At 41.8% G+C, this 27,970-nt stretch overlaps 1 protein-coding gene across 2 annotated transcripts in view; it reads right to left on the bottom strand.

Annotated features, from left to right (window-relative positions):
* Positions 1-27,970, bottom strand: part of RAD51B (RAD51 paralog B) — a gene marked incomplete at its 5' end in the record, with an annotated part of 406,133 nt that overhangs the window by 167,674 nt on the left and 210,489 nt on the right. The gene's annotated exons all lie outside the window — the stretch shown is intronic.

The following is a 27,970-nucleotide window of genomic DNA, read 5'->3' as shown; positions in this document are numbered from 1 at the left end:
TTAGAGACGGAGCAAAGCCATTAAGTGTAACCAGACTTCACTGTTTCCAAAGTCCACAGAGCGAGGGATGAATCTGAGTTTCTGAATTTCTTTCTGATTTATGCACCATTTTCATTTTTCAGGGCAGAGCCTGATGGGCTGTTTCCCAGCTTACACTTGCCTATGGGCAGAAGCACTGAGCGATACCTTCCCTTTGCGCTGTAACCTGGACCACAGCAATGGTAGTTTCACACAACAGCTGGAGGGAGGAAAAGAGGGGGCAACTGGTGTAAACATTAACTATTTTCAGAATTCTTCCCCGAGGCGGGGAAGTAGCTATCATCCCAATTTTAATATCCTCCTTTTTAAAAATCATTGAAGGAAAAAGATAATAAAGAATTGTGGGTGTTCACATGCCAGAACTCCAAATCAAGAAATGCAAATGCTACATACTGATCCTATCTGTGCCTTTGTTCCCTCATCTGTGAAACAGCATTTGTTAACTTCAATCAATAAACAGTAAATGTGTAGAAAAAACAAACAATAGCAGCAAATCACCTTGAAATCCTCAGGCTCTAAAGAAATCCAAATTATTGTCAAAACTTTGGTTTTCTACAATATGTAAATGGTTGTTTTGTTTTTTTTTTCCCCAAAGGACAGCTAACGTAGTCATTACTAGCTGTAATTGTTAATTTGTAACTAAATAGATAGGATCTGACTAGTAGAAGTAGTCAAACAATAAATAAAATACCTTATTTAGGCTAAATCAGATAAAATCCCTTTCTTTTCTTCTTAACTATGAGCTTCCTGAGACTGAGTAACTGCTCCAGGCTATACTTATTAAGGGAATCTCACATGTGAATTATTGGCTAAGTATTAACGAGCACCGAACTTGTTGATTCATCTTTCTTCCCTATGTTTCCTTGAGTAAAGTCAACCTGGTATAGTTACCCCGTAGTTTTCATTCTGCTTCACCTCTAGCGTACAACTCCTCCTGTTCACTGCCAGCGTAACAAACAGCACCCACAAACCAATTCTGTCTTTCATGTTGCAGGACAGGTGGTCCCTCAGCATATTCCCACACATTCCAAATATTTTAAGTGTTCCACATCTGTTGTCTAAAATATTTTTAGTTCCCTGCAAGAACAGTAGGAGATGAAAACAAGAAGTTATATATAACGTAGTAACTGACCTTTTATGCCACACGAACTCTCTGTCATTTCAACAAGATGATAAATTTCACAAAAGAGCTCAACCTTCATTTGTTATACTATATAGCTATTTGTGCTGGTTTTGGCTGGGATGGAGTTAATTTTCTTCATAGTAGCTAGTATGGGGCTACGGTTTGGATTTATGCTGAAAACAGCGTTGATAATACTGGGATGTTTTTGTTATTGCTGAGCAGTGCTTACACAGAGTCAAGGCCTTTTCTGCTCCTCACCCCACCCCACCAGCGCGCAGGCTGGGGGTGCACAAGAAGCTGGGAGGGGACACGGCTGGGACAGCTGACCCCAACTGACCAAAGGGATATCCCACACCATATGACGTTACGCTCAGCATATAAAGCTGGAGCAAGAAAAAGGAAAGGGGGAACATTCTGAGTGATGGCATTTGCCTTCCCAAGTAACCGTTGTGTGTGATGGAGCCCTGCTTTCCTGGAGATGGCTGAACACCTGCCTGCCGAGGGGAAGCAGGGAATGAATTCCTTGTTTTGCTTTGCTTGCATGCGCGGCTTTTGCTTTACCTATTAAACTGTCTTTATCTCAACCCATGAGTTTTCTCACTTTTACTCTTCCAATTCTCTCCCCCATCCCACTGGGGGGGAAGCGAGTGAGCAGCTGTGTGGTGCTTAGTTGACGGCTGGGGTTAAACCATGACAGTCCTTTTTGGTGCCCAAGATAGGGCTCGGAGGCTTCAAGATAATGACAGATTTTATTGGAATGTGCTAGATCAAATTTATAGCTGTTATTGCTGTTTAGCTATTAATCAGCAGGCTTCTGTGCCTGCCATGGGGCTTGCTTGCCTTACTGTATCTTAGAGTCTAGTGCCTGTTAGCGTGGCTGCTTTTTGCTTTTGCTGTTTGCTGTACTGCTGATCATCTTACTCTACCGTGCCTGGGAATGTTTTGATAACAGCAATGGCAATGCGCCTGGGCTGGCAGATGGCCAGGGCATCGCTGCTGTTTCTGTGCTGCTGTACTGGACAGGCTGGAACTCCAGTGTGAACTCAAGTCAAAGGGACTATGACCAGTGGATGAGTCCACACAGGAGCAGGACACCCCGAAGCGTCTGTGGCCGTGGATAAGCCCATGCCACAGCAGGTACATCTCCAAGCGTCTGTGGCCATGGTCATGTCTGTGCTGCAGCAGGTATACCTCTGACGGGATTGTGGCCCAAGGATAAGTCCACACTGGAGAAGGTACACCTCAAAGCATCTGTGGCTGTAGGTAAGTCCATGCTGCAGTGGGTACACCTTGAAGCATCAGTGGCTGTGCATGAGGTCATGCTGGAGCACCTCAAAGAATGGGGCCATGGATAAGCCCATGACAGAGCAGGTACACCCCTGGAGGGATAGCAGCCATGGGTGAGGCCATGTTGGAGCGGGTTTACTTCCAAGGGGACTGTGGCTGTGGGTAAGGCCACATTGGAGCAGGGATATCTCTGAAGGTATTGTGGCCCATGGAGGAGGCCACGCTGGAACAGGTGCACCTCAAAGCACCTGTGGCTGTGGATAAGTCTATGCCGCAGCAGGTATACCCCTGGAAAGACTGTGGCTCATAGATAAGGCTCCACTTGGAGCAGGTACACTCCTACGGGACTGCAGTCTGTGGATAAGTCCAAGCCGGAGTAGGAGCAAGGGGAGGAGTTCATTGCAATGTTAAACCCTATAACCTGGCCCGAAGGGAACAGAGGTGGAGATTGCAGTGGAAATACCTTTAAGTTGTTGCAACCCATGATTTGAGTTGCATGTTACAGGAATTACCATAGCAGGAACCACCTGAACCAATGGAGGACAAGCCTTACAAGAAGCAGTGCAAGTGCAGCAGTGACCCAACCCGAGCTGGCTTTGATGGCCAGTAACTCCACACAACACACTACCTCTCCTGTCCTGACTGACCACCATAACAAATAGAGCCCAAAGTCATGGACTAAATGAACTCAATGGACATTTTGTGGACATTTATGGACATTTTACAGACATTTCACAGGGGTGTTCCATAGACTAAGGGAATGATATCTGTGTATTTTATCAAAGGTTGGGAAGCGGGGTGGTGGGTAATGAGAATATATCGGATGGTGTGAGACCTGAGCGTGACATAAATGGTATGGAATAAGGGGTGGAGAACATGCTGGTTTTGGCTGGGATGGAGTTAATTTTCTTCATAGTAGCTAGTATGGGGCTACAGTTTGGATTTATGCTGAAAACAGCGTTGATAATACTGGGATGTTTTTGTTATTGCTGAGCAGTGCTTACACAGAGTCAAGGCCTTTTCTGCTCCTCACCCCACCCCACCAGTGAGTAGGCTGAGGGTGCACAAGAAGCTGGGAGGGGACACGGCTGGGACAGCTGACCCCAACTGACCAAAGGGATATCCCACACCATATGACGTTACGCTCAGCATATAAAGCTGGAGCAAGAAAAAGGAAAGGGGGAACGTTCCGAGTGATGGCATTTGTCTTCCCAAGTAACCGTTGTGTGTGATGGAGCCCTGCTTTCCTGGGGATGGCTGATCACCTGCCTGCCGAGGGGAAGCAGGGAATGAATTCCTTGTTTTGCTTTGCTTGCATGCGCGGCTTTTGCTTTACCTATTAAACTGTCTTTATCTCAACCCATGAGTTTTCTCACTTTTACTCTTCCAATTCTCTCCTCCATCCCACCAGGGAAGAGTTAGCGAGTGGCTGTGTGGTGCTTAGTTGCTGGCTGGGGTTAAGCCACGACACTATTAAAAATTCTTGCAGAGAAGATAACTTGAGAATTAACTTATGACAGCTGTAATAGCCCAGATGATAAATCTGAGTATGGATGTGCCTTTTTTTTTTCCCCACAGTGTCTGCTGATCTATGGGAAATTTTAAAAATTAAAGAATGATGGTGATTTATACATTTTCTGATGATACAAACCACTCCATCTGCTTAAAAAAAAAAAAATCAAAACATCTCCCATATACATATAAACAATCTGGGTGGGATTTTTAGAAGTGCTCAGTGTTGGCCTACAGCAGGTAGGGAAATGTTCAATGCTTTTAATTTTTTTTTGTCACTACAAGAATGAACCTGATCAGATGTACTTTAAGAACATGACTGCAAGTAATTATCAGTGATGAAGCAGAGCCACTGGTCAAGATCTGAGACCAGGAAATTAAAAGCACTACTTGCATCTCAACTACTAAGTCAGTATTAGGAGGCAGAAAATGACTGCCTGGGCTGTAATTGGGATAGGTGGTGAGGATTAGCATTTCTGCTCTTGCTGAAAGTGTGTTCTGAGATGGCAGCAACTACCAGCAGTTGGGAATCTGGTTTGCCTCTCAGTGCAGAAGCTGGCATGTCTCGCTTTACCAGCACGGCAGCTCCACTGGGTACTGGCTTGTTACGGACTGTGACAGGAGACTGTCCCCTGCTGCATGACCAATGTCATTTCCAACAACATAATGGCATTCCTTCAAGTACCTTGCCAGTGTGAGAACACACTTCAGCTAGGAGAGCTGACGCCTCATCGTATGAGATATTAGCAGTACAAATGTGATCTCCATAGCTATGCAATATAAACAAATACACTCCGTTGTTTTTTGTTGGTTGGTTTGTTTTTTAAATGAAAAAGAAACCTTCTATTCTGAGCTACAGTGAAATGTTATAGGGGACCTCTATGTGACAGACCCAAGACTACACCTCAGGGAAAATGATGCCACTGTGTGACAATGTTCAAACAAAGCACTACTAGAACATACAGCAAATGCCTTGGTACTTCCCATGGGGCCAGGACTGAAACTCAGGCATTTAAGCAAACTTGCCTCAATTAATTTTGGAAGACAACCCCCTTTGTCCAGCCCTAAACCAATGCTGACTGCAAGGCACAGCATCTCATCAGCGCATAACGGCAACATGATGCTGGATATGAATGAGGATGTAGACATCTTCACCGAAAACACAACTGGGTATATAGTAAGTGGAACTGACCCAGGGAAGAGTAGGATTTTAGCTTTCTTTTTAATAGTGCAAAACTCCGTCCCTCTCACCATAAACTCCAAGAGGCCACTGACATCCTGGCACCACAGCGAGTAGAAAGACAAGAGAGGAAAGAAGGACAGCCACACTGAGGTCCATCAGCGGGCACCGCAGCAGAAGCCTGAGAGATGAGAATTGTGGGAGTTTCACTTGACCTGCAAATCCTACAATTCTGAAGCACAGATGTTAGCATGCTTAACTCTGCAAAGCAAGAGGCTGCCAAAGACCGAAAGATCACCGAGAAGTTAGAATAAAAATTATTTGCAATTAGGTACAAAGATTCATTTTTCATTTTTGTTCTGGAAAGAATTTCAGCAGCCAAGAGGATAATTTCAGAAGAAAATTCAGCATGTCCAAAGGAACTCATACAGTGGATTTCAATGAAACGCCTGCTAACAAGACATTGTACTTATGAATACATTTTCTAAACTTTTAAACCGTACTGAATACTTCTAAAGAAAAAAAAAATAATCAAGTAAAGGTTAATATATTTTCACTGGTATTACAGGAGAGAAAATATCCTTTTGGACCTTGTTCTCTCCAGAATCTGGAAAGGCCTGGACTATATTCCAGTATGTCAGAGGATGACTTCATACAAACAGAAAAGCTTCATATGCTGGCCTCTCAAACTGTCCTGTTCTCTCTGCAGTCCATAGACAAACTTAATTTTGGGGATCTCTCTAGACTGTAAGTGTTTCAGGCAGTTTAACAAACACTTGGGCAGAAAGCACTTGTACTACACGATTACTGTAAACCTGGGATACTCTGCAATGAACAGCGCAGTGCTTCACAGGTAAGCTCAAGCTGGCTTCAGAGCAAGGGGAATTCACCGGGCACCGATAAGTCATTTCTGATACCTCAGAGATCAGCTGGGTTCCCTCACAAAGTGTCAGATGGTATCACCTTCTGGCTAAGGTTTCATTAGCTCTTCCTTGTTCATCCTGTTATGTTTTCACTTCCATGGCAAACTCTGCTGAAAAGCGCAGTGGTACAGAGAGCAGCAGCGGTTATTAAGCAAGGGACAGTCTCTCCTCAGAAAACTAGGTTTGATCCTGTTTCTTTGCATGATGCTGCCACGGTGATGTTATTTCATAAGCAATAAAAGAAAATATTTTTAAAGTCACTGATGATCCCATAGCAACATCAAGAGTGTTAAACTGGAATCTGAACAGTGGGGGAGATGGAGAAGGAATCAGGCAGGGTCTGCCTCTCAGATTTACTCTGCAGTCCTGGCAATCTCCAAAACTTGCCAAAGAAACTATATGAGAAAATATCCAAGCTGTACAAATATACTTCGAAACATCACACGCTGTCATTACTCAAACACACCTTGCAATATTTGGTGTTTTTAAAACTTCAGTTTCTGGAGGAGTCAAGTGATTATGGAAAAACCCCATGGTTTCCTATGCAGCCTTCTCCCCTCTCCTGCACCCAGCACATACCCATTTCTCTGTCATGACGAGTTTGAGAGTGGCTTGAAAACAGTCGTGATTGCATCCCCAAAGTTTAGGAGTCAAGGGGCAAATAAAAAGATCTCTCAAATATATCTGTCTTCTAAAACTCAATTTTCTGAGCCTAATGTGGAAAGCCAATCCTAATATTCAAGTCTAGCAACACTGATGTAGTTAGTTATAGCAACTTCAGGTACTAGATTTGTCAAATTTATTTTGCTATTTCAATTTAAAATATATGATACGAACGTTGCATGAATTATCATTTGACTATAAGTAGTCATCTGAGGTCACTATGTATTTTGAATCTGTCTAGCTGCAGCACAGCAGACACACACACTTTATCTGCAGTGAACTCCTGTAAAACTTCTGTTGTCTGTATGTTTCAGCTGAGACCAGGTAAGGCCGCAGATAACTCCAGGCAGAGCACTCCATGCTCGTGTCTTATTCCCCATGCTAGAAACTGACAGGAATTTTAAAATGTAGTTTTGTATTGTAGAAGTAAGACAACAAGCACCTGTAAAAATAGCCAAGACATCAATTCTCCAACCTCCTGCAACTCTAGAATGAGCTGCCAACGCTCTTATAATTTTTCATTTCTGTATGGTTTCTCAAAACTGAAGGCAGACATCGCCTCATATAGTAACTTTACTAAGTTCTTTCCCGACACTATCTTTGGAAAGACAAATGGCATCTACAAATATTAAGGATCACTTCTCCCATTTTTTTAGCATACAAGCAGATTGTTATTCATATAAGATGGTTTGGTGTGGGGTCTACAGTACCTTCGGCTAACTTAGTCTGACACTTTGTCCCTTCACCCAGGTCTTTAAGGAAAGCGTTAAACAGCATTGGCCCCAGTAGCGACCACTGAGGAAGGCCACCAGCTGCCAGGTGGAATTTGAATGACTGACGGCTACTCTCTGAGCTCGGAGGCCCTGCTAATTTTCCATTGCCCTGTAGTTCATCCTTCCAGTCTACTTCTTTCTAATTTCGCTACAAGGACACTACAGCAGACCATGTCAAAAAGACTTGCAAAATGGAAGATTAAACCACATCAGCTGCTCTGCCCACATCCACCAGGCCAGCCATCCCATCATACAAGACAATCAGACTGGTGAGGTGCAATTTGCCTTTAGTAAATCCAGGCTGGCTGTTTCCAATCACCTGCTTACCATCAACGTGCCTGGAAACCTTAGATGAGATTACCTATCCTAGTATTAATTCCAAAAGAATTCTGTGGTTTTAGTGTCTTATCACAGAATGAAAGGAAAAAAACCCACCACCTATACTCCAGCTAAACTTAAATATCTGTTTAAAATGTTGATAGCCTTGATAGCTGCTTAACTAAACAACATCAATCCCCTACCTTTCAAGCACAAATTGGCAACATTTGCAAGTTAAATAGTAAGCTGTAGACAGAGGATTTTTTAAAAAAAAAGAAACAAGAAGAAAATTCAACAGCTTGTTATGAATAAGTTTACTCTAAAACCGAGAATATCATGAGAGTGTTTAGGATGACTGGTTAGATAAAGATTAGTGGATTCAACTGACTGTCCATACAGTCACAGGAGAAAACCACATGCTTATTCTCCTTCCGCAATCCTCTTGATGTATTCATGGATTTGCCATGGGAACTAACTGTATAACCTTATTCATCCCTTTCTCTGCGAATAGTGTACTTTAAAAAAAATATATATATTTGGGAAGCATAGCAAGACTGAGTGTGATGATCAGGTGTGTGAATTTCTGCACTCTTATGTGCCAGAAAATTTGTTCTGCATTGAGACACTAAGTGCTTTTTATACACAGCTCCAGATGTTAAGCAGACAGCTCTGATGCAGGTTTCCTTCTGCTCATCCTGCCAAGGATTTTGTAGCCTCTGAACACATTCAGGAGCTGTGATGGGATTGAGTTTTCATGCTTAGGTCAGTTCCTGGCACCAGCAGATGCGACAAATGATGTGACAAACTGCATATGATGTTTTGGTGAGGATTTAGACTTTCAGCTTATACCTAATAATACGGTCTGCAATGCTCAGAATCTCCTACATTTCATGAAGGCCTCTCCTTTTAAAAAAGAGCATGTAGAGGAGAGTCACAGAAGCCCAAAGCTATAGCAATTATTTTGAATTTTCCAACCCCACATAAAAACTGGACAACGTAGGCAGTGAGCAAAAAGGATTAAGTCTTCACAGCATCAGTCAGAATAACACAGAAGAGAATGGCTTTTCTAGTAAAAGCATAGTGCGCTCAGTCTAAAATGTTATTTTAAGGACTTACATGATGTCCTCTGGAGTTTCAATGGCATTTTCATCACCCACTTCTAGTGACAGTGTCTACAGGGCAGCAGCAAGGGACCTTTGAGAGATACACTTTACAAGGAAGGGACAGAAGCCAGCAAGTCCTGCCACTAACAGAGCATCTTCCCCAATATGGATGTTATTGCCAGTGCTCCACCAAAGTGAATCCTGGAGTTGAAATCTCACCTCCACAAACATGGCGGTTTGCCCATCCAGTTCTTTGCAGACTGAGAAAGACTTAGCTAAATTAATTCCACAACAAAAGCTCAGATGATCACACAATTCTGAGCTGGAGACACTGACTGCACATTTGTCTAGTGTTTCTGTCCTAACTCTACCAAGCAGGATTTGTGCTTTCCCTTGTGCTTTCCACAGGTTAGGAATGCATTTAGATTTCACTGCTGCTTAGCCTCCAAGAGCGGGCTCCACATATACCACTTTCACCATTTCTGCTGAGCTCAGTTCCACAAGAGATTGCAATACTTTGCCACCCAGCTGGCGGCAATTCGGTATAGCTGGGCATCAAGTCACTGGAGGCGCACAGTCCTGCAGCACTTCTCGCCAGCAGTGGAGCCTGCTGACATTTTCCCTGCTTGCTGCACTGGCTTTCCAGCGAACACTGAAGTTCACTGTCCTTATTTTCAAGCAGGCCTGTATCCATAATCCAGTGTGTCTGAAACACCTTCTGAGGTCCTGAATGAAGATGCTGGTTAACAGCCCCACTCCAGAGGTAAACTCTGTCCTCCTGCACTAAAGTTCATCTGTGCAGCTTCATCCTTCTTGACTTTGAGACTGCAAAATTAACCCCTAGGCTTTACAGTTTCGCCACCTCCTAGGCCAAATGCAAAGAACACTGCTTTGGACAGAAATACTTTTTAATGTAGATAGCCAGCAGTGTGTACATTTACATCAAAACCTCATCATGGGTAGACTCCACATTGTACAGGCAGTTGTTCTTTTGTGGAAAAAGGGAAGAAAGAGTAAGTTGCAAAAGACAAACACTACCTAGCACAACTGGACGTTGGTCTGGTCATACAAAATCTTAAAAACCTGCAACTTGGGTTGAAAAGTAGCTGTGTTCATTGAAATGAAAGATGATGAAAAAGATTTGCAGAAAGTACTATGTCACACCATCCTAACCTGGTAATAAATAGTACTATATGCCACATGAAAAAAATAATACACTGTTTTAGTCTGCTACTTTCACGAGGGGAACGGCTACTTGGCTGATGACTATGCCAGTAGCACCCTGCAAGGACTGTTCCCTGGGCTGTGACATACCTCTATCCCTTCTATACTAGTGTTGCACCGGAACTTCTGAAGATTCAACAACAGAAGTAGAGGTGACTTGCTAAGCTGCATATCCAGTGCTCTGAAGCATGTGACTATTTTCCAGCCTAACCTAATTGCCAGAAAGTAAAGCAAGTTTAGTCATTGACCAATGATGTCATTCCAGGCATTCCTACTTCATATATATATTTAACCCATCCTCTCCAAGAAGCAGCACCATGACTTCGCTATCTACCTTGGTATCAACGAAGCCAACTGACTTCTGCTTCTGGAAAGCAACACCATGGGCAAGTTCATTCTGCCTGATGTGACAAAAGAGAAATACAATGGGAAGACCATCTCTCCCACATAGGAAGACCAGGTAACTGCTGCTTTTCCACCTCTTCTGGAGTTACCTATCATACCTTAGTCATAAACTCTAGGATTTGATTACATTACGCTTGGAAACAATTCAAATTTCTTCACACTTGGGTTAGGAATATGTAAAACAAATAACTTGGGCGCTAGCTATGATGGGGTACAGTCTCTGGGGAATTCCACGTATGCTTCTCAAGCAGAGCTTGTACCATGGTTCTAAGCCCTTGACTTTGAAAAGCAAATGAACATGGACACTGATTAAAAAGTGGAACAATTACGATATTAACTTTGTTAGCAAATAACAGTATGATTAAAGATAATATCAACTTGACATACATAAGAAAGGACTAAATATGGACTAAGTTGTGTCTTAGTGAATGTGGCTAAATAACCTGATTTTTTTTTTCTTGCAAAGCCAACTTTGAATTTTGCCCTTACGTAAGCTCTCAGTGTTGTGGTTCGACCTCAGTTGGCAAGTAAGCACCACACAAGCTCTTGCTCACCCTCCCCCCTCCCAGAGTGGGATGGGGGAGAGAATCGGGATAAAAAAAGTAAAACCCATGGGTTGAGATAAAGATAGTTCAATAGGACAGCAGAGGAAGAGGAAATAATAATAATAATAACAATAATAACAATAATAATAACAACAACAACAAGAACAACAATAATAATACAATATACAAAACAAGTGATGCACAATGCAGTTGCTCACCACCCGCTGACCGATGCCCCTCCTGTCCCCGAGCAGTGATTCTTGCCCCCCAGCCAACTCCCCCAGCGTATATACTGAGCATGACGTCATACGGTATGGCATAGCCCTTTGGCCAGTCTGGGCCAGCTGTCCTGGCTGTGCCCCCTCCCAGCTTCATGTGCACCCGGCAGAGCATGGGAAGCTGAAAAGTCCTTGACCAGTGTAAGCACTACTTAGCAACAACTAAAACATCAGTGTGTTATCAACACTATTCTCACACTAAATCCAAAACACACCACTATACCAGCTACTAGGAAGAAAATAACTCTATCCCAGCCGAAACCAGGACACTCAGAAAAGCTCTACACTGGTAGAAAGTTTCTGTAACTTAAAGGGTGACAGGAGGCCTAGGTAAACTGAATGTGACATTCAGAGCTAACACACAATAGAACAGAGCCATCTCACAGAAGCTTACGTCCAATCTCATACATGAAGTAAAGTGTCAACAGAAAGTTGAAGGCCCAAATAACATGGTAAGATGAATTTCCCTGGTAAAACAGGGTCTGGGGAAGTGGAAAGATAGATTTATTATCTGCACATTTTCAACCCAGGACAAAAATATGAAAGCATACGCAGAATTGCTCTTTGAGGATGCTGCATGAAGAAATACAACTAACCTGCCACCAAGCCACAGGAGACCAGGAAAGCACATAGTGGCAGTGACACTGTGTGGAGTTCCTGAAATAAACAGACAGAAGAAGACAAGCATTTTTTCCTGAGAGCAATGCCTGTGAACATTGTATAGATGCTGGATCTCAGGCTAGTTAGTGATAGTTTAAGTAGGCTGGTTTGGTATCATTCAGATATGAAATGAATGTGTTCTACGTATTCATTTGCCATATACATTACATCTTCTATAATTCTAAATTAAACAACATTCTTCATTTAATTATCATCCTATAAACACGATAAAAAGAAAACCGTTTAGGAAGCAGTAGTTAGGAAAGTGCCTCCTGGACACTGTTGATCATTACAACATTCTACAACCTCCATTACTGTCAATGGGGCTGCACATGATAAGAAGCGTCTTGCACGTTAGTACCTACTTAGACAATCAAACCTCTCAGCCAGAAATAAGGAATGTCCAGATATCTGGTACCTCCTGGAGGCCAACAGTTCTTCAGAGTCTTTTATGTTGGTTCTAATGGATGTGCTTCAGCTCTCCCAGCCAAAGTGATTACTGGAAGAGATTTATAATTGCTTGAACTAGGTAACCAGAATGGACTGTTCTTTCCCTAACTTCTAACATTTTTTTCAGTAAGGAAGACTAATCCTCAAAACAATTTGTAAAAAAATATTGAATGAGAATGAATCATATGAAATTAAATAACTGGTTCTGCAAATGTGTAATAGGATTTCCATAATTTATATTTTGGAAGAATAAATATGCAGGTTTAAATTTTGACCTTGCTAGTATCATCAACATAGGTAAAATAAAGCTCATAATATGTGGTTAGCTCAAAAATGAGGCCATGTAACCATTTCACTGTGCACTTCCGAAGTCAGTCAACAATATCAAGCTACTTTGGAAACACAGCAGAACTTGTTAAGTGCTCAAGAAATTCACCTTTCCAACTTAGTTAAACACAATTTGTTGTTAAAGCGACAGCTCATGCACCAAAAGCCAGAAAATGAAAGAACTCTCTTGTACTCACTCACTTTACAGAAGTAGGGTATTGGGATTCAAAGCTTTGCTGCTAACTGCAGACTTGTATTACAGCTTTCTAATTTCCACCTGCAGATAGGTACGTGCACCCAGCTGTTCCAGCAGGCAGTAGGACTTCTAGGGACATCTCCAGTGGCAGATTTGGGCTTAGTTGCTTAAACAGTTTTACATCTGTAGTTTCCAGCCGTTTCTGGTGAACAGAAGCCTATCACAGCTTGCAGCCGTGGCTAACCTACAGTCATACCCACTGAATCAAATGAACAACTTGTATACTCTACGCTCCATGCTGGCTATGCTGGTAATATTTCCCAACCAAAGCTAGCGAAAAAAAAAGACCCAAACCTGACGTTTTAAAATAAATAAATAAATAAATAAATCTTCTAAAGACTACGTGTTTTGTGAAAACACGTACATGCCAGTAAATCTTCTGACAGACGCAGGCCACGTTGATACCTGCCAAGCAGATTTCCTGCAGAACCCTGCTGCTTTCCAGCCCACCCTTTGGCAGCCTGCCCAAAGGACGGCTTCGGGCCGAGGACCCAGGACTTCCAAGGGAACAGCTTAGGAGACGTATGAATGGGGGAGGACATCCACGTTCACATTTTTTCAAACAATATGTTGCAACTCTGAGCAGACACTTAAATTTTTGCCTTTCCATTCCAATTAGAAAGATTTTCTGAAAACTCAGGAATTATTGCACAACAGAAATATAATTTACCAGCCACTCCTATTACAAAGAACCACAGGCTTAATCCTTTACTGGAAAGCTGATCAACTGCCTCTCAGTTGCACTTGCCTTTTCCCTCCCTTCTCCCCTCTATGAAATTTTCATTCTCACCTGTAGTCGTGCTGTAACTTTTAGTTTGGGAAACTGTCATGGAACTGTTTTCCAGGTCGTCCGACCAGTCTCCCTACTCTAACACCTGACCGTTGTTGGCTGGGACAGTGCACAAAGGCTTCTAATACTGTAACCAAACGAAGAGGCAATTTGCAAAACATTTACATTATCAAAGGTCTGACAGAAGTTAGACAACAGCGGTATTGCATCTCTGTCAAATTTATCAACCCTTACCTTTGCTTATGTACAGACACAACATACCTCTAGAGTACCTTAGAAAGAACTGGTACCTACTAATATTCCCACGGTACTTGACCCTAAATGTGGACATATTTTGTACGTGCAATATATACACAGCTATGGCTCAAACACATTAATTGCCATTCAAAGGTTACGGTGGCAAAGACAACATAAGGCCTAGGAAGAGCTGCCCAAATTCTGTAGGGATACTAACAAACTTTACCACATCTAGAACTTTTCCTGGGATCTCACCAGGCATGGTTAATATAATCCTTATTTTAAAGGCAAGCACTGCCAAAGAAAAATGGATTATTTGACCTATGCTAAAATAAAGGCTGGGCTTGTATGATCAGGTTTTTGAATTTAGCCAACACATGTTATATCCTATCTCTTGTGAGAAGTGCCACAGGAATTTCAATGCGTTCAAATGGTGAAAATAACAGACTTGCGCTTCATGTGAAAGACAGCATTTCAACAAAAACAGTGCCTCTTTATGTCACTCCTAGCGACTGCCTCAATGCTAACCTAGCAGGAAATAAGATACTTACTGAATGACCAACGCTATTCTGTGCCCAACAACAGTTTATCCTGCTGCTTTCAGCCCAATCCTACTTTATTCACAAGACACGGCAAGAGGCACCATGGTCGTTTGTGAGTCAACACTCACAGCTAACTACAGCAAGAACATACTCATGAAAAACTTAAATTAGTCATTCTCCATTGGCTTCTTTAGATTTTCTCTTCAGATGCTGTGACGTATTTAAGCAATAACCATTGCAACCTTGATGAAATTACAGAAGTTACAGGAACAGTTTTCAAACAACAGCAACACATTTAATTGTATTAGTATGGTATCCAAAGGCATTACTGTGGGGTTAAACCTACCAAAATATAACATATTTTGCTTTGAGTTTATAAGTGCACAGTCACTGTTAGTCTCCTGTTTAGAGAATGGAGACTGGTATGAAAGGCATGGTCAGTGCTCATCTGCATCTCATACACCCTAGTGTAAAGGCATGATGCAACCTTGTATCAGGATATCGCCATTAGTTCAATATACACCACCTTTAGTCTTCCCCTTGACAACATATAGCAATAGTGCCGAGTGTGGTTAACATAGCTGTATGGTATTTTCTCAGTTCAAACAGAGAGGGAAAAGTAAATAAGGCACTGTAACGGACTTTGCCAGACCACAACTCTGTTCTCATATCCAAAGCAAAATACATATAGCGTAAGAATCAATTTGGAATATAATGTTAGTGACTAAGGTATGTATTGGCTGCAAAAGAGCTGAATTGTTCTTATTCCAGCCATTACACTGTCTGATTCTTTCTTCCTCAGAGAAAAAAAAAAAAATCCATGGAAAGAAGAAAAGAATGAAACAGCCAGAGTGTTTCTAGCAGAACCCTAGTGAGCTCTGGCTGGTGTTTCATTGTCTACAACCGCGAGCTCACCACCTTCAGGAACAAGCAAGGAGAAATACGAGTTCATTTACTGCTCAGAATTCTGCAGTGACATATATATAGAAACTTACTCATTCTCTTGTAAAAATGAGTGCTTTCTGTGCCAAACACAGCAACATATCAAACTCAAAACACATCAAACAGTTAGTGTTAATATTTATATCAGTGCGGATAATGACTTCAGAATGGAAGAATCCAGCTCCTTTCCATCCTAAATTTGGTGTCAGCTCCACCACTATATACATAAATGAGATCCATCAATGGAAAACATCTAGTCTTGCTTTCTCCCACAACACGGCACTGGTATTCACATTGGTGTTAATGAATTTTAGTAATTAACAACTCACACCTACCCAGTAGAAAAAACAGAATATATGTATGCAGAACAACCCAGTGAACTCTGTCCCAAGGGTCACTTGTTATATTAAGTACCTATCCTAAAAATCAGCAAAAACTTCCTTATAGCAAGACATTTACAAGAATATAGAGTGATTATTAGTCATCTGTTCTAACAGTCAGAAGCTTGAGGGGCTTGGGGGGGTTAAGTTTGTTTCGGGGCTTTTGGGTGTTGGGGTTTTTTTGGGGGGGGTTGTCTTTTTAAAGTGTGTAACTACGAGGCAAGCACTTGCGCTACATTGCTGCTATTTCTGGATTTCTCTTTCAAAATTACAGACACAAAAACATCCTGGAAAACCTAAACCAAATACAGAATTTCATCCAACTAGAATCACAACCAAATAAAGCCATAAAATCAGGAAGTACTCTAAGTACGCTGTGATGAGCCCTCAGATTATCTGATTTTGCAATGAATTCTAACACATAAATAAATTCTGTGTACTTTTTGGGTTTTCTGGCAAACACATCGCACAGTCTTAGTTATTACCCCGATGGGAGTTTTGCCACACTAATGGAATTAACGTGCTGCTTTTCTTATGCTAGCATGAGTTCTTAAATGATTTTAAAGGTTCCTGCATCTCGGTTCTGCTTTCCATGTTAAAGCTGGCCTATCTAGCAGCAGTGGCTCATTGTGGAGGACACGCACCATTTCAGCATTGGCTTGGAAAAATGTGTTGTTCGGGATGCACATGTCCTCCATTTGAGCAAACCATTGAAATCAATACCATTGAAATAAATATTTATCAACTCAGCTATAACTACTTCCCTTTAATACTGGACAGTGCTGGACAACAGACAGGAATGTTAATGACTTGACTATTCATTATTTTTATATGCCTCGTTTAATTGATTAATGTCACATCAAATATACATGTGTGGGACTTGTAAGTCCCACCTGCTCCACTATAGTAGGGAAATCTGTTGCTTGTGTTAATTTTCCCTGCAGAAAACTACATCCCACTCTCTCTGCAAGGTAAAGAGCTATGTTTCTTTCAAAAATGACAGTTTAGATTCTTCTTACGCAGCTGGTTCCCAGAGGTAAAGAAACTGCAGCCTCAAGGGATCTGAAGTGTGACTCTGAATTTTCCGATGCTTGTAGTAGTACCTTCACTTTTCTTCTGCAGCTCTCCCACTCCCACCCAGCACAAGACTACTTTTTATTAGCTTCAGAGAAGTTCCACACCAAAGTAACGCTTCCCAGAATCTACTGTGCCTGCTGCCTTGTCCGAAATAGCTTTTAATAAATTGACTTCACCATTACCCAATAGCAGAATTTCTCTATTACTTTCTGTGCCATAACATGGTGGATGTTCCCCTTAAAAGATTTTATCAGTGATGCAATTTCCTAATACAAAACTGCTTCACGCATTCGGGGGTGGGGAGGCCAGGGGGAGATAAATTGCCTGAGATCAGCACCAAACGTTGCCTCATCTCCCAAGGGTGATGAATCATGCACCCTGCTCAGAATAAACACGTCCTCAGTGAAGGGGACTGTTGGATGGATTAGATGGAAAACACCCTAACTGGAGGATTTTGGTTGTCTGTAGATGCCAGTGCAAAGCATAAATAGAAAAAAGAAATTAAGTTGCTGCTCTGCGATTAAGTTGCTGTCCCAAGTATACCTCAAGCCCTCTCACTAAAACCAGGTTCATTTCTTCCCATTTGTAATCCAGTTTTTGAAGTATTCAGGTTATCATGTACCTTTGTGCTGTGAACACCTCATCTCATTGCTCTCCATGGTATAGCTAATAGCCAGCTACTACCTGGAAACGCATATTTTGCACAAATATCCACGTTATTTTTGGATGGCTTAAGGAAGAAGATACGCCAATGGCAAGGGAGGGGAGGAGAGAGAAAAAAATGGGAGATGGGAGCCAAGACTGAAATGGGGTCAGTGGCAGGAAGCAGAGCGGGGTGGGGAGAGCTGAGCTCTGCAACAGGAGGGACCAGCAAACTGGCCGGAGCTGGCAAAGCATCACGAGAAGGTGACAGGACAGCAAAAAGCAAGGAGCATGCTGCACTCTGGGTCGTGTGAGGAAGCCACAGAATAGACTTTACAGTGCCATTAAAACAGCGTATTTTAAATACTTGAAAATTGGACTGGGATAGAATGATAATACTGCAAAAATGAAGGGAGTACTGATCCACGAGTTGTCAAGACTCTGACTTCTCATCTGCTCCAAGAAAAGTCCAAAGGTCTCATAGGTGAGACTGCATAATTTATAGACAGCTCTAAGCAACCCTTATGGTTTCCTTCTAGGGAACAGATGCTAGCATGCCAGCTGAAAAGCACAACAGGTAAAGATCCCTTGAAACTTCATATAGCAAAGAACAGTTACCTGTTTATGTACTACATCTGTACTCCATAAACTACACTAGTTTTTTATAAGTTTCTGAAAATTTTTTATTACACTGTGTTGATCATGTTCTGCAAAATACTCTGTGGAGGTTTTTGTAGACCTTCTTTATGAGCTCTGAATCCTGGAGAAGGATCTTTTTGTGCTTCAACAGGGCTGTGGAGATAACTGGAAGCCCTAGTACATCGTCACTAAATACCTCTCCATAAAGACAAGTGTTCTCACAGGAGGATCCTACAGTTTCAAGACTACTTCCTCACTTCACCCAAAAAGCAAACAATAACCTGTCTTCTCAGATGGAACGCCTGTTTTTTCTGGTAAAATAATTAAAAACCTTTCCATAGGTCTAGTTGACCTATCACAATTTGAAAACAAAATACAATTATCTTTCCCCACTTCTGGATGTTCTGGCTTGCTAGTTCACAGAAGCATCTCACGCCTTCACTTTGTGGACTTCACCCACACACCCAAGGACTCAGACAAGGCCAACAAATCCAGTGTACAACTCTCTGTACGTGCCAAAAAGAGCCCTCCAACACTGAGAAGAAACCTGTTTTTTTTGTCCCAATGCTCCTGTGAGTAAACTGTTACAGCTGGAGGCTGCCTGAGGTTCGCTTACACCCTGATTTTATTCATTGTCTTCCTACATACTTTTAATAAGCCCCAGAACAGTTAAAACAGTGATTTAATTACCCAGCCCTGAGAATTTCCCTTTTGAACAAGTTCATGACCATAAAATGCTGTTCTACCAACGACTCTGTATCATTCAAACAAAGCCACGGAAGAGGTCAGTATCTGCCAAAACCAAGAGGAGATCCATTTAGTTTCCTACTTAACAGAGGGCACATTAGAAACTTCAGAAAGTCCAGGCAGGGTCTGAGGCAACAAATTAGTTACTTTTTACTGAATTTAAAACTCATTATTACTGGGATTTTTTTAGTATTATTTCACATTTTAGAAGCCATATTAAATCTAGTTAACTACTCTTTGTGTTTTGCAAACACGCAGACAGGTTGGGCTGACATGTCAGTGACCACTGGAGAAGTAGCCCATGCTCAGCCTACACAAAACTTGCTGGGTCTTTTACATTGGAAGAAAGATGGTATAGCCATAGCAATTTAAAACCCCTATTAGCTGAGCTCTGCAACCCCAGCTATCAATAGATTTGGAAGATTAAGGGTTTATTGTCCTTTTTGTCTTCTCTTTCCTTCTGTTAAAGAGGTACGTGCTTCAAGTTCACAAGCAGTTTAGTTGTGAAATAACTAGAGGCCTGCCACGGCAGCATCACTTAATGAAGCTACTGTATTTCCATCATCTGAAAAAAGCGCATTTGGTGTTCTGCCACTCAGGCAAGCAAAAAGGCTGAGTGATATATTCCATGAGACAATACTTGCTGTGAGAAGTTATGCAACCGCATTTGAGCAGAAGAAAGGGAGGTATTTAGAGATATCACAGTGAAACTAGGCAAGAAGTTACCATCCAATTACTGTGGCATCTTACTCGCAAATCCAGGGCAGCAGAAAATATGTTTGGAGAGCTCAGAAAAATGTCATTTGTCTTAGAGATACCACTCCTCCTCCAGCTCAAACACATTCAGCTGTTGCACATCACCTCTCATCCCACATCCACCAGAATGGAAGACATGCAAACTTATTTATACTTATGCATGCTACCTTCATCTACCCATCAATCAGTGTCCTCTACCTGTCTGAAGGTAACTAATGATGGACACTCATTTTTATGAGATGGCAGGAAGACACTCTTTCCCCAAAGACTGTCCCTTTCTTCCTTTTCAGTGAAGTTTAAGCTGTATTTTTCCCTAAAATTCCCAGTTGCCAAAGCAATGCACGGGCTGATCAAATGAACTAAACGTTGTTCTGAGGGCAATTTAACACTTGCTTGTCTGCCTCGTATATTTGGAATGTCCAAAAAAGTGGTCCATTGCCATCTGGATGGTGCTAGAAAATGGGTTTGTACAACTGGCCCCTCAGCAGGAGAACTTATAAATGCCAGGAAGTCTCTAACCGACCAGTTGCATTGTCTGGAATCATCTGATTCAATGTGGAACAGGCAAAGAAACTGCTCAGTTTCTTTGACAGTCTCATGTTTTTGAGAAAATGGTTTGCTACCTTTGCTCAAAGTTGCTCAGTCAGAGGCAGAGTCAGTGAAATGCCCAATATAACATTCCCAACAGGCAGAAGAATACTTACTCTAAGTTGAAAAACATGCAGTAGATTATAGCTGAAATCTGAGGCTGTCAATTTTGCATAACCATTTCTTAACGTACTTTGCCGTGTTTTCCAGGCTGTGGTTTGTTAAACAGATAACCTGTTTAAGGAACGCCAGCTAAGGAATGCCAGGCCAGGTCTCAAGGTTAAGCAGAAGGTTCATTTACAGAAGACCATTACAACATCCAGAGATGCTAGAGTAGACCATGAGGCTGCCTGATGCTAAGTAGCCAAGAACAACAACAGCCACCCAGACAAGTGAAAAGATGGATTTTCTTTCCCTTGCTGAATACTGTGTACAGAAGGAACTGGATACAGTAATGAGGGAGAAAGACACAAAGCCTTAGTAGACCTGGACTGCCGAAGCCATTTCCTAAGATACGCCTGCACTGAGCTTGAAGCGGGCCTCACAGAGAGAGAGTCGAATCAATGGTAATAAGAGACAATCCAGGCTAAACACTGGCTTTGACAGGGGGCAGGGAGTAGGAAAAACTTCATGACCAGCATCAACCTACATTCTTACTCTGAGCCTACCAAGACAAGGGAGATCCAGTTTCCTACCTTGGAGCACAAACTCACTGCTGCACAGAAGGCAGCTAAAAACTTCCTATTTCACATAGGAAGGAAAGCTCTCCAGACTTAGAGGGTGGCCCAAGGAGTGGGATTTCAAAGGATCAGGCAGAAGACATTGGTAAAAATGGTACCTCAGACTACACTGACTGCTGCTCCAAACTCCTGCACCTCAAAATTTCATCACACTGTTTATTCTCTTTCCTTTCCTGCTCATTATGGCAGGGTAACGGAGAAGAAAAAGTTTTCAAATTGCACTTCTGCTTGCAAATTCTGTGGCAGGACAGTCGGTTGTTTTGCCAGGGTGTTTGTTCTCACAGAGCTCTCCTGACACGCTCAGTCAGCAAACATGCCCAAGCAGAGCAACAAGCAGAGCCTGTGCTCGGCAGAGGGGAGCTAAAGATAGTTGCCCCCCTCATCTCCTTGCTTTCCAAGTTCAGCCTTTCTGCTGACCGACGTTGACCAGATGGGCCCTAGATTTTAATCACTATGTGAAAAGGAGAAGGGATGTCTCCTGATGTGCTTGTGCTGAACAGAAAACCCACCTCAGGCTGGAACATGCCAAGAGTTACCCATTTGAAAAACAAAACAAAAAACCTGGATGCTTTACATCAATGGAAGCTGCAGTGGTTCACACTGGAACTGTGCACGCACACACACACACAACAGGCTTCACAGTGCAAGTGAAGGGGCTTATTAGAGATGAAAGAAGGCCTCACATCGCCCCTTGTAAGGGACCATTGTCTCCCTTTCTGCTACAGTGTTCTGTGAAGCTGTGGGAAACAAATGACCTCCGAGCCGCAGCGCAGTGTGCAACTGCAAAAGAAAAGGACGGGGGAGGGGGAAGCAGTTCTGTGGGAGGGCCAGCGTCCTCCCTGTCCCGTCTTCCAACCATACCCCCACCGTGCCATCCCTGTGCACAGCACGGAGGTGTTTCTCATGCCTCCAGCTCCTGCTGCAGCCCAGTCAGCAACAGAACTGGAATCTCAGTGGAGAGAGCAAGACACCCTTCCCTACCAGCACGAGGGGTTTTCCCACCTGGCTGCCCAGCTGGTTACGTGAGCTTAATGGTTGAAGGTGGGCTCCAGACCTCCTGCTTTTGATTCGTACTTTTTCATACCATTAATAAGAAACAAAAAATTCTGCTTCACTTGGAAGAAGGGTAGACAGGGATCAAACAACAGAGAAACCAACAAGAAGTAAATGAAGCACTGAGGAAAAGGGAAAGAAAGAAGGACGGGTGTAACACACAAAGGAAAAAGTATCTATAGCTGATGCTTATCTCATGTCCGTTACTGAGTTTCTGGTTATGAGAGATGCTGGGAGGAGCAAAGGTGAGTTAAACAGTATGCAAGCACATGTACTCCCCAAAGCCTGCTGAGCTACTTTGAATACAAAATGCACTCATTTATTCTTCCTGGTCTTCTCTTCTTTATTGCTTGCTCCTCATAACTTTCCTTCCAGTCATTTGATCAATCTTTAGTCTTTTCACCTAAACAGAAGACCGTCCCCTATTATATTCAACACTGCCCTGGAGAGCAAGACTGGTATTTGTGACCTCCAGGCTAAATTACTGATTCTACCAAGAAGTGAAGTTTAGCATTTTTGTGAAGTCAATTGGTTCAGGAATATAAATTTCTCTTGACTCATTAACAGAAAACTGTGTTTTCCACTCAGCATCTGGTTTGAGATTTCTGCCTTGGTATTTGGAGATCAGTCTACACTATGTGAGTAATCATGTCTCTGCAGTGCCTACAGTCAGCCATCGCAGCACCAGAACGACCAGGCTGCCAGAGCTAAAGAGGATGCTCCTGGCTGCACTGGGAAGGGAACTCTCTCCTGAACCAGAAGAGAATAGCACGGGCATAACTACGTTCAAAACTATAGGCGACATTCAACTTAGCTTTTCCTGAATTTCTTCAAAACCTCCAACTATGACACCAGAAAGTTCATGCAGTAAACAACCTTTGAACTATCTATCTTCTTTACAGGCTGAAAAAGAAGAGTACTGTCACTATCATTATTTCTGTATTTAAATATTTAGGAGATGCTCAGACACTTTGGGAGTGCATGGAGATAATTGCATATGCAGAGTAAGGGTTTTTTTTTTTTCCTTAGACAACTCTCAAATACATGGTATTTTTAATTAAAAAGTATATAGCTGTGTTACTAAGAGCAACACTAATTGTATTACAATGGAAAATGTTCAAAAGTTAATATACCTTTCCATGATAAAGTTTCTTTGGCTATTTTAATACATCTCAAGCTGAAGCCAGGCTTTTAAGCCCAGCACTATACTGTCTGACTAGCAAACGCATTCAGGAAATACCCAGAGCTAAACAAAAACTGTTCTCAGTTATTTTAACTTCATGAAAACAGCTCAGTATAAGGCTCTGAATCCCTTTTTAGTTAATAGCAATATCCCCACAGCTGGAACCCAGACTACAGCTCTAGCCACCTCTCTTTCCAATGTTAACAAAATTTTCCGCTTCTGTCACAAGATTTTGACAGTTCTTACAACATCAATGAATCAAGTCTTGTGGTCTCTCTAGAAAAGCTGCATTATCCCCAGTGCACGTAAAAGAGGAATCAACAGAAAGACAGCTTTGGGGTAGTTATAACCCACAGGTTAGCTGCAAAGTGAAAAATGGAGATGGGGAGAGAAGCACTGCCCTTACAGCTGGTCGAGGGCTAAACACATTCAAGTCAACAAAACTTGGATTAGAAGTAGTAAAATGCTTCCCAGGACACACAATCAAGTAGCAAGGAAGGTAAAAAGCTGGAAGAGCCCTCAACAGCCCTAACTCTCACAGTCCATCAGGGAGAGCAGAATCCACAATGCAGCACAGACTTGTACCGACATTTGTTATTCCCCAGAACAGGATTATGGGCTGTCCAATGCAATTGTGTAAAAAACTTTCCAACTTTGCTTAAGTCCTTCAGGAAGTTGATGGTAAAGCCATGTACAGAAGCCAGGTCTCCAGATGCCTAGTCCTGTAATTTCAGAATCCTTCTGAAAACTACTTGTGTGCACATGTAAGCAATATCTGTATATAATAAATGCGTAAGCATCACTACATACATGGGCTGTATCCAAAAGCTTGGGAACCCAATCATGGTAAAGATGACCGAGTTAGCATCTGAGAAATGGGAAGTTAAACTACTATAATAAAACTTGGCTTTATGTACTGCTTTTCATGTTCCCTGTTCTTGGCAAATAGTAATTACCCAACTGGTTTTCACTCTCCATTCAGAGTGAAATGAAAACAAACCACATGAACAGAAAGTAGTAAACTAGTAAACAGGATTGTTCACAACCTTTTGGTTTTAGTAGTCTCAGGTAGGGAATTGTCTAATGTTTCCTATTTATCTTGCTGATGGTCCCTTCAATAAGTACCTACACATGACAAAGTTAATTAAAATGATTGCACAACCTATAAAACAGTATTTGCTGAGGACAGTAGCTACACAGTGGCATAGGAAAGGTAGACCATAACCTTCAGAATACCTAGTTGCAAAGAACAATAAAATAGATTAAATATAAACATTGAAACCCAGGAAACCACATCCCTGAGCACAGTTATACACTGTACTCTGTGGGTAGAAAAGTATGATCATAAAAATCAACAAAACCAGTCTAGGGAGAATCACTTCAGTACAGTAAGGCTAGCATAGTGCCCCCAACACCTCACCTTCTCTCTTTCCCTGAACGAATGCAGACAAGGTCACTGCCAAACGGAAAATAAGCAGTGTTGACTGATGCTCTAAGGTTCTCCTTTTTGGTTGTATTTTCAAGTCCCTGTACATATTTCTACCAGAAGCGAGCTAAGTTGCTTTTGTTCTGCTCTAAGACTGGAGGATCAGCCTGCATCAAAAATGATCAGGGCAGAGTGAAGGTGAGCTAAATAGACACACAGTTTATTCTGCATTTATTAACATCCATCTCAATTATTTTCCCAAAGAAAATATTCCCAGATAGCTAGTGAGTTGTTTAAAACTCTGTCCTGCAGCAGAAGTACCAATCTGGCTCTCATTTTTGTGTGGTTTCAGAAAGCAGCTGTTTGTGTTTACAGTCACCAGCAAACAATTCAGCTTTTTAATCAAACAAGAGCTGCTTGGGTGCCTTTGCCCATGGCTATGGGAATCAAATCACTCTGGAAAACAGACCTTTTACAACAATACTAAGAGGCCCTCAGCGGATGCAGGGGATTAGAGAAGCATGCTTTTTGAGAAACCAGGTTTATAGTCCGAGGCTCTCTCCATCCTGGGTCAATATACCGGGCTTAGTAGCAAACTTTCTCAAAAGGGCCTGGGTTAGTTTTCTTTCTTCTTCTTCTCTCTCCTGGCTTTTTCTTTTGCCTCGTGTGCCTACGTCCTCTCCTTTTTTCCCCAGTGCATATGCAGAAACACATTAAAATGTTAGTTCAGATCTACCATAAAACAAAGTGAGGCAATCCAAGAGAGGATGACAATTTTCTCCTAGCAATAGAGTACCTTACTTATGAATAGGGGGGCATTTTCCAGTATGAACACTTGTGTAATAGCACTTGCTTAGAGGTTAAATAGATTGTGTGAGCTTCTCTCCATATTTCACTGTAGCTTTGTAGAGGCCCTTCCCTACTGCTGGCCTGCCTGGAGCTGTTGCTGATAATTACAAGGTGTGTGAGATATAATAATACATGCAAGTGTTAGTTTGTCACAAGAACAAGAGCAGTTGCTCATTTCTCTAGAAGTGAATTAAACACTGAAACATCAATGGTGTGCCTCATAAGGAGTCAAACTGCAATGTATACTGGCCAAGATCTCTGTGTTCTTGCACCGGTACGTGGATCAGCTAGCAAAGGAGGAGGAGGTAAGCTTAAACGCTGCAGCCCTCGACTTGAAAAGGCAAAAAAGTTTATCTCAATGAGAAGCAACTGCCTAGTTCCTCCTCCTCCTCCTGATCATAGCCTAGTAATGACAGTATACTTACCTGTTGTGTTTTGAAACATGGACCTCTGAGTGATTCCTTTGGGTTCTTTCCTTTTTGGAAAGAAACATTTACAATACACTTTGCAATCTTTGCCATTCCTGTCCACAAAGGTTCCGTAAGAAATGGCTACGTGAGACATGAAAACAGGATTCCACCAGGATGTTTCTTCTCTTCTAGAAAAGAAATACAGAGCTTAAAAGAGCTAATACACTAGAAAAATCCACTAGAAGTGACCCAGCAGCAGGCATGGGAGGCTTTAACTTGACTTGAAAGGAGTACAGTCTCTTTTCTTGCAGCCAGGTAACATAAGCCAGTTTAGTTAATGCTGTCCAGGAATTCCAGGGCAAATTTGAAGACTTACGTCTTCAGAAAAATTTTAGATAGTCTCACAGATGCTTCACTGAAGTAAGAAAAAGCTGATGAAGGCCACAAAGGGAATGTAAACACTCACTTGAGCTGGTCTACAGACTGATAGAGGACATCAATCCAGCCAATAAAAAAAATAAAATAGCATCACCATCACCAGCTGGGTGCCAGACTCAAAGATTCACTACGATTGTCCCACTAAAAGGAACACAGATTCTCCATGCTCTGCAATAGTGAGTGGTGCTGCAGACATTAAGAACCACTAAAAATTTGTTTTCCCACAAGGTTGCTTCAAGTAGATCACTGTGAAAAGCCTCAGCGAGTGGCAACCTGGAGACACTGTGTTTTGATTTTATACGGTATCTGCTTCCTCTAGGATTCCCTAGCCAAGGTAGCACATAATCCTTTTCAATAAAGCAACACTGTTCAGGCAATTCCCAAGCCAGCAGCTAAAATAATAACCCTTAGCAAAGAATACACAAACAACTATCTACAATCTAAAAGAAAATCCACTTAGATACAAACTAAACAGGAAACTGAAGTGTCTTGAGTTTAAATGAGGGGAAACTGCAGATGAGTTCTGCCTCTCTAGAGAATAAAAGCATTTCAGCCTTATGGCCACTGGCAGCAAAGATCTTTTTTATTCTGTCTCCTCAAAACCTGAAGTCTGTGATCTTTATCCAGTGAGCATGAGGGAAGATTAATTCCCTCTTCATTAACTTCTTGAGTCTTTTACCTTGAACACAAGTTTAGAATTGCACACAGCATCTTTATAAAAAAAGCAGTCCCCGGGTTTCATAATCTACGTTATCCTTCCTCGGCAAATGCACATTATTATTACACAGAGGAACGCCAAAAGTTAAGTGTGTAAGTTTATACAGACATACCACACTATTTGTATTGGACTGATTAAAAAACCAGCAAACGAAAACAATGACTAAAGAAAAGAATCTAAGAACAGAGTGTTCTTTATATATTTGTAATTTTGGTTCCTAAAAAGACACACTTTTGGGAGTTGAATATGTAATTGTTTTCAAAACTTAAAAATGACCACTAATGGAGTAAGGCAATTGGACTAACTATTCCTTTCCAGCAGAATTTTATGTACACTTTCTATTTAATTTTAAATCCCTGCCTTCCATGAATTTTTCAAATTTCTTTTATAGGAAAACATCACAGTTGATACCGATTTCTATATTTTGTGTAATCCAACTCAAAAAGGTTTAACATATAATTTCCAAATAATTAAAAGAACACCATTTCCGTTCAAGTGAATGTTGCAATTGTTATTGATGTAGCATGAGGAATGCATGACAATTCCTCCTGACTGGGCCCCAGTAGATTCAACACTGAACTTTACTGTCAAAATTGCCTTTACCTTCAAAAAAGGAAGAAATTCAAACAATACAAGGTAAATATAATCATGCTGTGATTACAAAAGAAAAAGAAACTAACCAAAAGAAAATTGATCAATAAAACAACACAGAAGCAAATAGTTTCCCATTTGATTGTTAGGTATCCT

Source organism: Platalea leucorodia (assembly GCF_965183815.1).
Source record: "Platalea leucorodia genome assembly, chromosome: 7".
Taxonomy (NCBI): Eukaryota; Metazoa; Chordata; class Aves; order Pelecaniformes; family Threskiornithidae; genus Platalea; species Platalea leucorodia.
The sequence above is the reverse complement of the archived record's forward strand: the minus strand, read 5'-3'. Positions and strand labels throughout refer to the sequence as shown.